We start from the raw sequence: 12,836 nt of genomic DNA on the forward strand, positions 1-12,836 counted from the left end.
TAAAACTTTCCCGTTTTAGGTCCATTAGAATTACCATCATTTTTTATATTTGCCAAATGCCAGAATAATGAGATAATGTTTTAAGGCATTTTTATTACTTACTGCAAAGTCAAAAGTTTACATACATTTCATTAGTATTTGGTACCACTGCCCTTAAACTAAATGACTTGGGTCAAACATTTGGTACATCCTTCCACAAGCTTCTCACAATAGCTGGTCGGAATTTGGGCCCATTCCTGCTGACAAAATTGATGTAGCTGATCCAGGTTTGTAGGTCGCCTTGCTCGCACCTGCCTTGCCCATAAATTTTCAATAGGATTGAGATCAGGGCATTGTGATGGCCACTCCAAAACATTGACTTGTTATCCTTAAGCCACTTTGTTACCATTTTGGCAGTATGCTTCGGGTCGTTGTCCTTTTGGAAGACCCATTTCCACCCAAGCTTTAACTTCTTGGCTGATGTCTTGAGATGTTGCTTCAGTATTGCCACATAATCTTGTTTGCTAATGAAGCCATCTATTTTGTGAAGTGCACCAGTCCCTCCTGCAGCAAAACAACCCCACAACATGATGCTGCCGCCCCTATGTTTCACAGTTGGGATGGTGTTCTTAGTAGTGTTGAGCGAGTATGTTCTATTAACCCTTTCGCCGAGTATGCTCGGGCCGAGCTCCGAGTATTTATAGCTGCTCGGTGATATAGTTGAATCGCTCCCGTGTGCATGATTTGCAACTGTTAGACATTCCTCACATGTAATAAAACTGTCAAACAGTTGCAAATCATGCACACGGGAGCGATTCAACCATATCACCGAGCAGCTATAAATACTCCGAGCTTGGCCCGAGCATACTCGGACAGAACATACTCACTCAACACTAGTTCTTAGGCTTCCAAGCTTCTCCCTTTTTCCTCCCAACGTAACAATAGTTATTATGCCCAAAAAGTTGAATTTTAGTTTCATCAGACCACAGAACGTCTCCAGAAATTAAGGTATTTGTTCCTGTGTGCATTTGCAAACATTAAACTGACTTTTTTATGTTTCTTTTGGAGTAATGGCTTCTTCCTGGCAGAGTGACCTTTCAGCCCATGTTGATATAGTACTCGTTTCACTGTGATAATTGACACAATCTTACCAGCTTCTGCCATCATCTTCACAAGGTCTTTTGCTTTTGTTCTTGGGTTGATATGCACATGTCGGACCAAAGCACATTCATCGCTGGGACACAGAACCCGTCTCCTTCCTGAATGATATGATGGCTGGACATTCCCATCTTGTTTGTACTTGCGTATAATTATTTGTACAGATGAACGAGGCACCTTCATGTATCTTGAAATTGTACCCAAGGATGAGCCAGACTTGTGCAAGTCCACAATTCTCTTTCTGATATATTGGCTGATTTCTTTAGACTTTCCCATGATGCTGCACAAAGAAGCAGTGTGTTTCAGGTGTGCATTAAAATACATCCACAGGTGTGTCTCAGAAGCTTCCAAAACACATGACATCATCATATAGGCAGTCCAGAATTGTTTAAAGGCATAGTAATCTTAGTGTATGTAAACTTTTGACTTTGCAGTAAGTAATAAAAATTCCTTAAAAAATTCTCTCTCATTATTCTGGCATTTGGCAAATATTAAAAATTATGATAATCCTAATTGACCTAAAATGGGAAAGGTTTAATCTGATTTCATGTGTCTTTTTATATAGTGTATGTAAACGTCTGGTTTCAACTGTAAATACACCGACTCTGCTAAAGGACAACATGTCCCAGCAGTCCCAAAAAACATACACCAATGAGGACACGGCAAACATGGCCAGCAATGTAACTCAAGTACCACAACGTCACCACAAGTAAGAAATGATTATATCTGCCTAAAAAGCAAACTATACGGGCGGCCTGGATGAACGGATCTGCCGGCACCATACTGGAACTGCTGTGGAACAACTGGTCCCAGAAGTCCTGGCTGAGGAACCATTGCTACCAATGCAGCAGACATGACAGGTGAGTGGAATGAATGGGAAGAATTGTAAAGCAAAAGCCAACGATCCAATGGACCGGCCGTCTACACTACTGCGATAGATACAGATGGAAATATATACAAATTCCATAAGGGAGTTTTATCGTCTCTTACTAAACGCATTGCCAGATAATTATTAGGAGAAAATACAAGTGTGAATGGTGAATCAGATAGTGATTCACAGGAAGCAGATAGATCATTTACAAAAGAAAACTGAACGTGTGCACAGGGTCCGACTGTAGAATACATATAGTGAATCACAACTGATCATTAAACATTATGTAAATTGTATGTCCACATTCCTGAATAAGGAAACACATTGTTTTGATGTAAAATTGAAATTAAATATACATCGCCAAGCCGAAAAACAAGGAAATATTAGTAGATGAAAAACAAATCATTTTTGAAGTTCACGCCATGGGGGGACTCCATGTTTAGAGTCCGGATCCAATAGGCTTCCCTCAGGGCCGGCTGCTTTTTCCAGCTGCCACCACAGGCCACAAGATTGATCTTTTCGAGTCCGAAAAATGATTAACATGAAGTGTCCTGTTTATGTATTATGGTAAAATGTTAAACCGCACCAGAATACCCGGAGTTGTTGGTGATGTTGATGTGTTCGGCGATCCTCTTCTTCAGTTTACGTGTGGTATAGCCAATATACTGAAGGTGACGGCTACTGCAGAATATACCGTATACCACATGACTGGTCTCGCAATTTATGTCCCCTCACAAGATTTTGACCTATTTCAAACAATAAGAAATGTAAATCCCTTTATACGGTTATTAACAGTTACAAAACATTTCTTCAATGAGTCCGAAGAGTCTTCCACTCCAAATAACATGACGGCAGAGATTATGGAACATAATGATGCTACACTTACAGTCGTTGAACAGATTGCCTTACTAACTTTGTCTTCATTGCAGGATCCAGATTTTTCTTTGAATAAACCACAAGATCGAGGAATTAACATCATCCCATCTAACCCTGCATACTATCCTCTGCAATCCAGGGTTCCAACTTTAGGTTTATTTCAAACTCTAGTTGAAAATGACCTTAAAAATTACATGGTGGTATCTGTAATATGAAGCATAATAGTAATTTTGATATGCTCCAGTGGTTAGAGAACTTCAACAAAATGTTAGTATAACCATACAGCATTTAGACAAATGTGGATGTGTTGTGGTATTGGACACCGAATTGTATTGTAACATGGCTCTTTCCATCCTCAGCGACACAAACACCTACACCAGCTTAAGGTCTGTTCGTACTAATGCATTTAAATCTGAGTTACCAGAATGTCTGTGTCAAGGATTCCACACGATCCCGATTACTCATAGAGACCACCCACTGTGATCTCTGGAGTGAACAGCTCTCTGCTGCCCCCTATTGTCCGGACAATTGCACGATTAGCTGACGATCAATATAGGCGGCTGCAGGCTGTTCTCACTACGTAGGTATTGGCAAGCTAGCAGTGAACGTACGACGTACACACCACCTTCCAACACATGGAATATATGTATACACCATTGTACGATCGCTGTCACTTCACAATAACCCAAGAAAGATTATTCTTTGCCACCACCAATCTGTTTTTCTGGCCGATTGGACGCCTTATAGGTAGCGTGTGGCTTCGGAAGAGGAACTATTACAGAGCAAAAGAAACAGCTATTAAATTTTATATTTAAAGAAGTTGTCCACTACTTTCACATTGGTGCCCTATCCGTAGGATAGGGCATCAATGTGTGATTGGCTGGGGTCCCGCACCAGGCACCCCTGCCGATCAGCTGTTATCGGTGACGGCGGCTGTAAGTGCTTGCCTGCGGTGCTTGGCCGTCCATCTGTAGTGGCTGTCGCGGGGTACTGAACATCCACCTCAAATTGAATTGAATAGGAGGCAGATGTGCAGTAACAAGCACCGGCCACTACAGCTTGAAGGCCAAGCACCGCAGGTAAGCACTTCCTGCCGCCGCCGGCCGCCACCACCGATCGCAGCTGATTGGCGGGGGTGGCGGGTGCGGGACCCCGGCTGATCATACATTGATGCCCTATTCTAAGGATAGGGCATCAATGTGAAAGTATTGGACAACACCTTTAATCCAAAGGGAGGCAATGTTTATGAAAAAAATCTACAAAAGATTTTACAAAGGGGGACAAAACAATACAGCATATACAGTTACACAAAATAAATGGGATTAATAGAAGAACTTACTATACAAATCACAGAGACGATTCAGTTTAGCCGAAGGAGAGCACTTCGATTGATTTGGCCGTTACAGTGAAAGTGATCCCTGCTTACATGAAAATATGTATCTCCCAGCATGAGCATATATCAATATTCGGCTTGGTGTTTTATGACGAAGTAGGTCCTGCCCGCACACTCCACTGTGATGGCATCACATGGGTTGGTCACCGCCCTTCATGGTTTTATTAAATCTCTAATTTCTGTGATATCTCCTCGCTCGATGATCGCAGAAGTAAGCGAATGATGCCATATTTTTTATTGCGATTTTACCTTTCCTTAGAGATCAAACATGATGCTGTCGGTTATCTCTGCACTGTTGTGTTACAGCTCATCGGCAGGGCTCACAGATACAGAAGAATATGCATACTGTTCCTTATTTAGTCCCGCCACTAAAAATATATGTCCTATCACAGTTGGAAATATAGAAATGCCGCTATTCCATATTTCATTTCGGTGCCTCAGAGTCTGGAGATCGAATTCATATGCAGCTAGGAATGTCCTGGCTATTGTAAGGAGTGTGATAGATTTCCTTTGAAGCCTTAACGAGATATTTACTATCTCTTTCAGGTGTCATACTTGTTATTTCTGATCAAACGCACAACTCATTCAGTCTCTGGCCCATATGTTCAAAGGTGTCTATTTGTCACACATGTCTCCTTTACCAGAAGCTCCATTTCGTTTCGTAATTAGCCTGGATAATAAAGTTTGTCACTTCTTTTGTACACTGCTATTTTGCATAGAAGCAGCTTTTTAGATTGCTAGCTCTTCTTACTCCAAATGGGATAGGGGAGGTGGGGACGGATAAAGACTTGGGAGGGAGAGATTTGAGAGATGTTTAATATTTCCTGACAGTCTGGATATAGCAGACTTGGTATTTTGAACCCTAAATTACGAAAACTGTTGATTCCTGAATACCCCATCATTCTTATTTTCCACGGACTCCCTAAGGTTCACAAGGGGGTTTTCCTCCCTCCGCTCAGACCAATAATTTCTGGTATTGGATCCCTGAACGAGAACCTTAGTGAGTGGGTGGATGTCATCTCCAAATACTCCATTATTAGAACCCCAGGTTTTTTGAAGGACACTTCTACTGTCCCTAAGGTTTTTGATCATTTCAAATGGCATCCTAACTATTCTTTTGCTACATTTGATATGGTCAAATTATACTCATCCGTACCTCACAATAGAGCTATGGTGGCTATTGCATACCATTTAGAGAAGTATAGTGCCTATTCGGTAAATAAACAAAAAAGCAGCCTCACCATGTCCTATTTATATGACTCAGTCCGTTTTGCAATGCTGTGGGTCTCCAACCAATAGCCGTGACTTTAAGGCTTCACATAGTAAAAATAATTATGGTGAGTCCCAAAAATAATTAAAATCCTCAATTTATTGCAAAATAATTAAAAGATCATACAGGTTGGGAATACATCTCAACGCGTTTCTGGAAAAAAGCCATTATTCACTGATTCCGATTCCTTATGATATATGGTATAAAAACAAATGATGACCAACCGTTGATCAATAAACACATATGTTAGCAATCAATCACATTTGAGAATAATTAGCATAATCACAAGGCTAAATCACAAGGAAACCAGAAGGAGAGGGGATGAAAAAACCACAAAAAACCACAGGCATTTAAATCTCTAAGATTTAATATAGATAAAGGGTATCATTCCTATAGTTCATGCCGTTGGGGTATTTTGTATCCAGTTCAATATGTTGTGTATTGCATATTTTGCAAAGAATGTAAAATAAAATACATTGGCTGCACAATACGTAAATTAAAGAAAAGGATGGCAGAACATGTTACCAACATCAAAAATAAAAAAGCATCCTATTCAGGAGCATGCAAGCATTTTGTATAGAGACATAAAGGGGAATTAAATAATTTTTCATTCTATGGGATAGAAAAAGTGGATATTCCTATTAGAGGAAAAAACTCCTCCTAAGAGAATTATTTTGGATTATTAAACTGGATACAAAATACCCCAACGGCATGAACTATAGAAATGATACCCTTTATCTATATTAAGTCTTAGAGATTTGAATGCCTGTGTTTTTTTTCCCCCCTCTCCTTCTGGTTTCCTTGTGATTTAGCCTTGTGATTATGCTAATTATTCTCAAATCAAATCTGTATCTCAGTGAATAAGGGCTTTTTGCCAGAAACGCATTGAGATGTATTCCCAACCTGTATGATCTTTTAATTATTTTGCAATAAATTGAGGATTATTTTTGGGACTCACCATAATTATTTTTCCTATCTCTACACGTGAGCTGGCATTAGCATACATACATCTCAATGGCTAAAGGTAATTCTGTCTACATCCTGCTGAACAGTCTAGGTGTGTCTCTCACTTAGGTTTTGTTTCTCAATTATGTCTTCTCTAAGTCCGTTAAACAAAGACATTTGTAAGGGACCCCTTATGACAAAACACACATACTGGCTCAAACTCTATCTTGGAAAGCAGGAGATACACATACTAAAATCAAAATCAAGTCAGGATAGATGAAATAACTCATGCTCTCACAATTCCCTTCTCTTGTGGCAGTGGGTGGCTGTTCCAGACAAAGTGCCCGTCTACAGACTTCCCCAGATACATTCCCCCACCCCTAATAGAAGAAGCCGGTCTTCTACACCGCTTCACCAGATTCTCCAGATCGGTTTGCCTGTCACACCATCGGATGGACACACACAAGACACAACAAGCAAGGGAACTATACGGGTGCCACATTCATGTCAGAGTTAGCACCCAACAGTTGGTCGTAGTAGATATAATTTTTCTAGTCCACATTTTTATTTGCTGTAACGATGGGGAATAGCGAATTCAAATGCCACTGCTACTTGATCTCTGGCTTTGAATTCGTCTGGCACTCCTCTTGGGACTCCAATAGCGTGGATGGACACGTGAATGTCGAAAGAAGTAGGAGTGCTGGAGTCACGCTTGTGTCTCTGGTTTCCCATTGCATATTCATGGAGCTTGTCTATATTCGGAGTCACCATCTGGAATGGTAACAGGAAATTAACAATAGCACATGTGCCATTCCATCCCACTAGCAGTATTGGATAAAAGTCACCATTTCCACACACCCATCACAAGTCAGCCTTAGCTACCATCTGATTCAGGAGGACATAGACTTGTACCAAGTTAGTGGCGGTGGTGGGACTGCGGTACAAGGAACTTAATTGCTTTAGGTCAATGTTACCTATTAAAATCGGGAAACACGTGTTATTCCTCGGATAGGGTCTAACTCCATTAGCCTTTATGTTTTTAGGGTCTAGAAGGGGATAAAACTGCTGTTGCAGATTACACTTCGAAGTATTTTCTCCTTCTACAGCAGAAAATACCTGAATTAGGCAGGAGAAATAAATGAGGTTTGTCTAGTCGCTTATAGGGAAGTACACCAGCGATAAGTCTTGGAAGCTTAGGTTGCAGGGTTTCAGTCTTATTTAGAATAGGTCAGTCCCTGATATCCTTAAGATAAATGTCCTAAATGGTCAGTGTCCCCCGGGATATTTATGCCCATCACATCTATAGTTCTGCATCTGTAACAGAGCGGTTCTCTATTGTCAAGCATAGGGGAAGACAGTTGTCAGACTTACTGTACAATGTTTGGACATGTATTCTGGTTGTAGCCGAGTCATTCTACAGTCATGGCCAAAAGTTTTGAGAATGACACCAAAATTATATTTTCACATGATCTGCTGGCCTCTGGTTTTTATTAGTGTTTGTCTGATGTTTATATCACATACAGAAATATAATTGCAATCATATTATGAGTACCAATAGGTTATATTGACAGAATGAGTTAATGCAGCAAGTCAATATTTGCAGTGTTGCCCCTTCTTCTTCAAGACCTCTGTAATTCTCCCTGGCATGCTCTCAATCAACTTTTGGACCAAATCCTGACTGATAGCAGTCCATTCTTGCATAATCAATGCTTGCATTTTGCCAGAATTTGTTGGTTTTTGTTTGTCCACCCGTCTCTTGATGATTGACCACAAGTTCTCAATGGGATTAAGATCTGGGGAGTTTCCAGGCCATGGACCCAAAATCTCTATGTTTTGTTCCATGAGCCATTTAGTTATCACCTTTGCTTTATGGCAAGGTGCTCCATCATGCTGGAAAAGGCATTGTTGGGCGCCAAACTGCTCTTGGACGGTTGGGAGAAGTTGCTCTTGGAGGACATTCTGGTACCATTCTTTATTCATGGCTGTGTTTTTAGGCAAGACTGTGAGTAGCCGATTCCCTTGGCTGAGAAGCAACCCCACACATGAATGGTTTCAGGATGCTTTACAGTTGGCATGAGACAAGACTGGTGGTAGCGCTCACCTCTTCTTCTCCGAATAAGCTGTTTTCCAGATGTACCAAACAATCAAAAAGGGGATTCATCAGAGAAAATGACTTTGCCCCAGTCCTCAGCAGTCCACTCCCTGTACCTTTTGCAGAATATCAGTCGGTCCCTGATGTTTTTTCTGGAGAGAAGTGGCTTCTTTGCTGCCCTCCTTGAAACCAGCCCTTGCTCAAAGAGTCTCCGCCTCACAGTGCGTGCAGAAGCACTCACACCAGCCTGCTGCCATTCCTGAGCAAGCTTGGCACTGCTGGTAGTCCGATCCCGCAGCTGAAACAGTTTTAAGATACGGTCCTGGCGCTTGCTGGTCTTTCTTGGGCGCCCTGGAGCCTTTTTGACAACAATGGAAGCTCTCTCCTTGAAGTTCTTGATGATGCGATAGATTGTTGACTGAGGTGCAATCTTTGTAGCTGCCATACTCTTCCCTGTTAGGCCATTTTTGTGCAGTGCAATGATGGCTGCACGTGTTTCTTTAGAGATAACCATGGTTAACTGAAGAGAAACAATGATACCAAGAACCAGCCTCCTTTTAAAGTGTCCAGTGATGTCATTCTTACTTAATCATGACTGATTGATTGCCAGCCCTGTCCTCATCAACACCCACACCTGTGTTAATGGATCAATCACTAAAACGATGTTAGCTGCTCCTTTTAAGGCAGGACGGCAATGATGTTGAAATGTGTTTTGGGGGTTAAAGTTCATTTTCTGGGCAAATATTGACTTTGCAAGTACAGTAATTGCTGTTAAGCTGATCACTCTTTGACAATCAGGAGTATATGCAAATTGCCATTACAAAAAATGAAGCAGTAAACTTTGGAAAAATTACTATTTATCTCATTCTCAATACTTTTGGCCATGACTGTAGTAAGGAGGCTTCTACCCATGCTGTCTGTCTTTTTGCGGGCTACAGAAGGGTTGTCTTTCCCAATGTTCCAGCCTACCATAGTCCAGAACTCACAATCAGACCCATAGCCAGTGTTGGCATTGGTGACACATATATACTTTTGGGTGAGTCTACAGATGTCCCCACGCTGCCACTCCACCCTAGGGCAGCAGACCATGTTACACAGGTCAAATTTGTAACTGATTACATGGTCTGAGGTATTAAACCAGAAAGTGCTAACTAGCTCCCCATTCTTTATATCTTGGGACATAGTCTTCGATGAGCCCCCATTTATCAAAGTTAAAGGATAAGGCACAAGGTGTACTGTACATCCACATCAATCAGTGGCTTTCTTGGGTCAGCTGTCATCCTGCAGTGTGAGTCATGGATCCAATTGGGCTTTCTCTCGAACAGCCGTCTCAGTTGTCATCAGACCTTGGAAGGATCCATCAAATTGAGGCTCAATGGCTCTTCTGATGTGTCTTTTGACCACCACCCAGTCTTCGGGCTGCAAGGGGTGGCTCCCTTCCACAGAATCTGGATCTAGAAAGGAAGAGTAAACTCGAGAGTATACAGTTATATGAAAAAGTTTGGGCACCCATATTAATCTTAAGCTTAATGTTTTATAAAAATTGGTGTTTTTGCAACAGCTATTTCAGTTTGATATATGTAATAACTGTTGGACACAGTAATGTTTCTGCCTTGAAATGAGATTTATTGTACTAACAGAAAATGTGCAATCTGCATTCAAATAAAATTTGACAGGTGCATAAGTATGGGCACCTCACCAGAAAAGTGACATTAATATTTAGTAGATCCTCCTTTTGCAAAAATAACAGCCTCTAGTCGCTTCCTGTAGATTTTAATGATTTCCTGGATCCTGGATGAAGGTATTTTTCACCATTCCTCTTTACAAAACAATTCCAGTTCAGTTAAGTTTGATGGTCGCCGAGCATGGACAGCCCTCTTCAAATGATCCCACAGATGTTCAATGATATTCAGGTCTGGGACTGGGATGGCCATTCCAGAACATTGTAATTGTTCCTCTGCATGAATGCCTGAGTAGATTTGGAGCGGTGTTTTGGATCATTGTCTTGCTGAAAGATCCATCCCCTGCGTAACTTCAACTTTGTCACTGATTCTTGAACATTATTGTCAAGAATCTGCTGATACTGAGTGGAATCCATGCATCCCTCAACTTTAACAAGATTCCCGGTGCCGGCATTGGCCACACAGCCCCAAAGCATGATGGAACCTCCACCAAATTTTACTGTGGGTAGCAAGTGTTTTTCTTGGAATGCTGTGTTTTCTTGCCGCTATGCATAACACCTTTTTGTATGACCAAACAACTCAATCTTGGTTTCATCAGTCCACAGGACCTTCTTCCAAAAAGAAATTGGCTTCTCCAAATGTGCTTTTGCATACCTCAGCCGACTCTGTTTGTGGCGTGCTTTGCAGAAACGGCTTCTTTCGCATCACTCTCCCATACAGCTTCTCCTTGTGCAAAGTGCGTTGTATAGTTGACCGATGCACAGTGACACCATCTGCAGCAAGTTGATGCTGCAGCTCTCTGGAGGTGGTCTGAGGATTATCCTTGACTGATCTCACCATTCTTCTTCTCTGCCTTTCTGATGTTTTTCTTGGCCTGCCACATCTGGCCTTAACAAGAACTGTCCCTGTGTTCTTCCATTTCCTTACTAGGTCTCTCACAGTGGAAACTGACAGGTTAAATCTCTGAGACAGCTTTTTGTATCCTTCCCCTGAACAACTATGTTGAATAATCTTTGTTTTCAGATCATTTGACAGTTGTTTTGAGGAGCCCATGATGCCACTCTTCACAGGAGAGTCAAACAGGAGAACTTGCAAGTGGCCACTTTAAGTAGCTTTTCTCATGATTGCATACACCTGGCTATGAAGTTCAAAGCTCAATGAGGTTATAAAACAAAAAAAAGTGCTTTAGTAAGTTAGTAAAAAGTAGGTAGGAGTATTTAAAACAAGAAAATGATAAGGGTGCCCATACTTATGCACCTGTCAAATTTTGTTTGAATGCAGATTGCACATTTTCTGTTAGTACAATGAACCTCATTTCAAGGCAGAAACATTACTGTGTCCAACAGTTATTACATATATCAAACTGAAATAGCTGTTGCAAAAACGCAAATTTTTATAAAACATTAAGCTTAAGATTAATAGGGGTGCCCAAACTTTTTCATATAACTGTATGCTAGACAAGCATTTTGTAAGTGAAATATCATAAGAACACAGCCTATCATGTTGCATCTGGAGCTGCTATGGAAAATACAACCCTAGCCTAGGGGCTGACCCAATAAACACCTCATATAGGCAGAGGCCTGTTTTTTTTGTTGGGAGTGTACCTGATTAAAAAGAGTGCAAGGGGCAAGCATTCTGTCCATGGTCTGCCCGTTTCAGCCATGGCTTTCTAGATTTTGAGTTTCAGGGCCGAATTCAATGTCTCTACACTACCTCTACTCTGTGGATGGTACATAGTATGAAAGGCCTTTTCCACTCCCAGGGCGGACATTATTTCCTGCATTACTTCTCCGGAAAAGTGGCGCCTCTGTCACCGTCTATGGCCTCGGGCACCCCGTATCTGCTGATAAGTTCTAAGATTAGTTTCTTTGCTGTAGCCTTGGCAGTGGCTTTACACATGTGGTACGCCCCGCATGTTTGTCACTTTTTAGACAGCCAAAAATCATGTGGGGATTTCCTACCAGTCACTGTAATGCCGTAGCCACCCTGGTTGTGGCGTTACTGTGATTGACTGGCCGCATAGTGTCATCAGGTCTATATAAGACACTGTATCCCGGAAACAGGCAGAGTAAGGAGAGCTGAAGATGAGAGAGGGACAGAACTGTAGCTGCATAAAGTCAGGGATAAAACCACATTTCTATTTCTTTGAACTACAGGGCTAATTATAATCAAGATTAATACTGCTGTTAGCAGTGCCTCAGGAGAGATTGTGCTGAAGGGATCGTGTAGGACAAGATAGGGTGAATTGTACGTCCTATATGCTTCAACTGATACGAAAAGCCCTTCTCAGGCATAATAGGCATAATTCTCAGGCATAATAATAATATTTTTGCTCTTAATCCTGCAAATTTTTCTGAGCAGGAAATTATTATACACCATTTTAACTAAGGAAGTTGTGTGTCAAAAGCATACAGCCAGACTTGGTTGGATCGCAATATGATCGCTATATTGCTCCTACAGTGAAACCAGTCCATCTGAAGTGGGTAAATTTTCCTGCCATTGTAATACAATGCATTTTTTTCACCAGTGAAATTTTTTATGGTATTTATTGTGCTGCAGTTGTGGCTCAA

The sequence above is a fragment of the Phyllobates terribilis genome, unplaced genomic scaffold, assembly GCF_046119375.1.
Source record: "Phyllobates terribilis strain yellow unplaced genomic scaffold, ASM4611937v1 Scaffold_71__1_contigs__length_7168151, whole genome shotgun sequence".
Classification (NCBI taxonomy): domain Eukaryota; kingdom Metazoa; phylum Chordata; class Amphibia; order Anura; family Dendrobatidae; genus Phyllobates; species Phyllobates terribilis.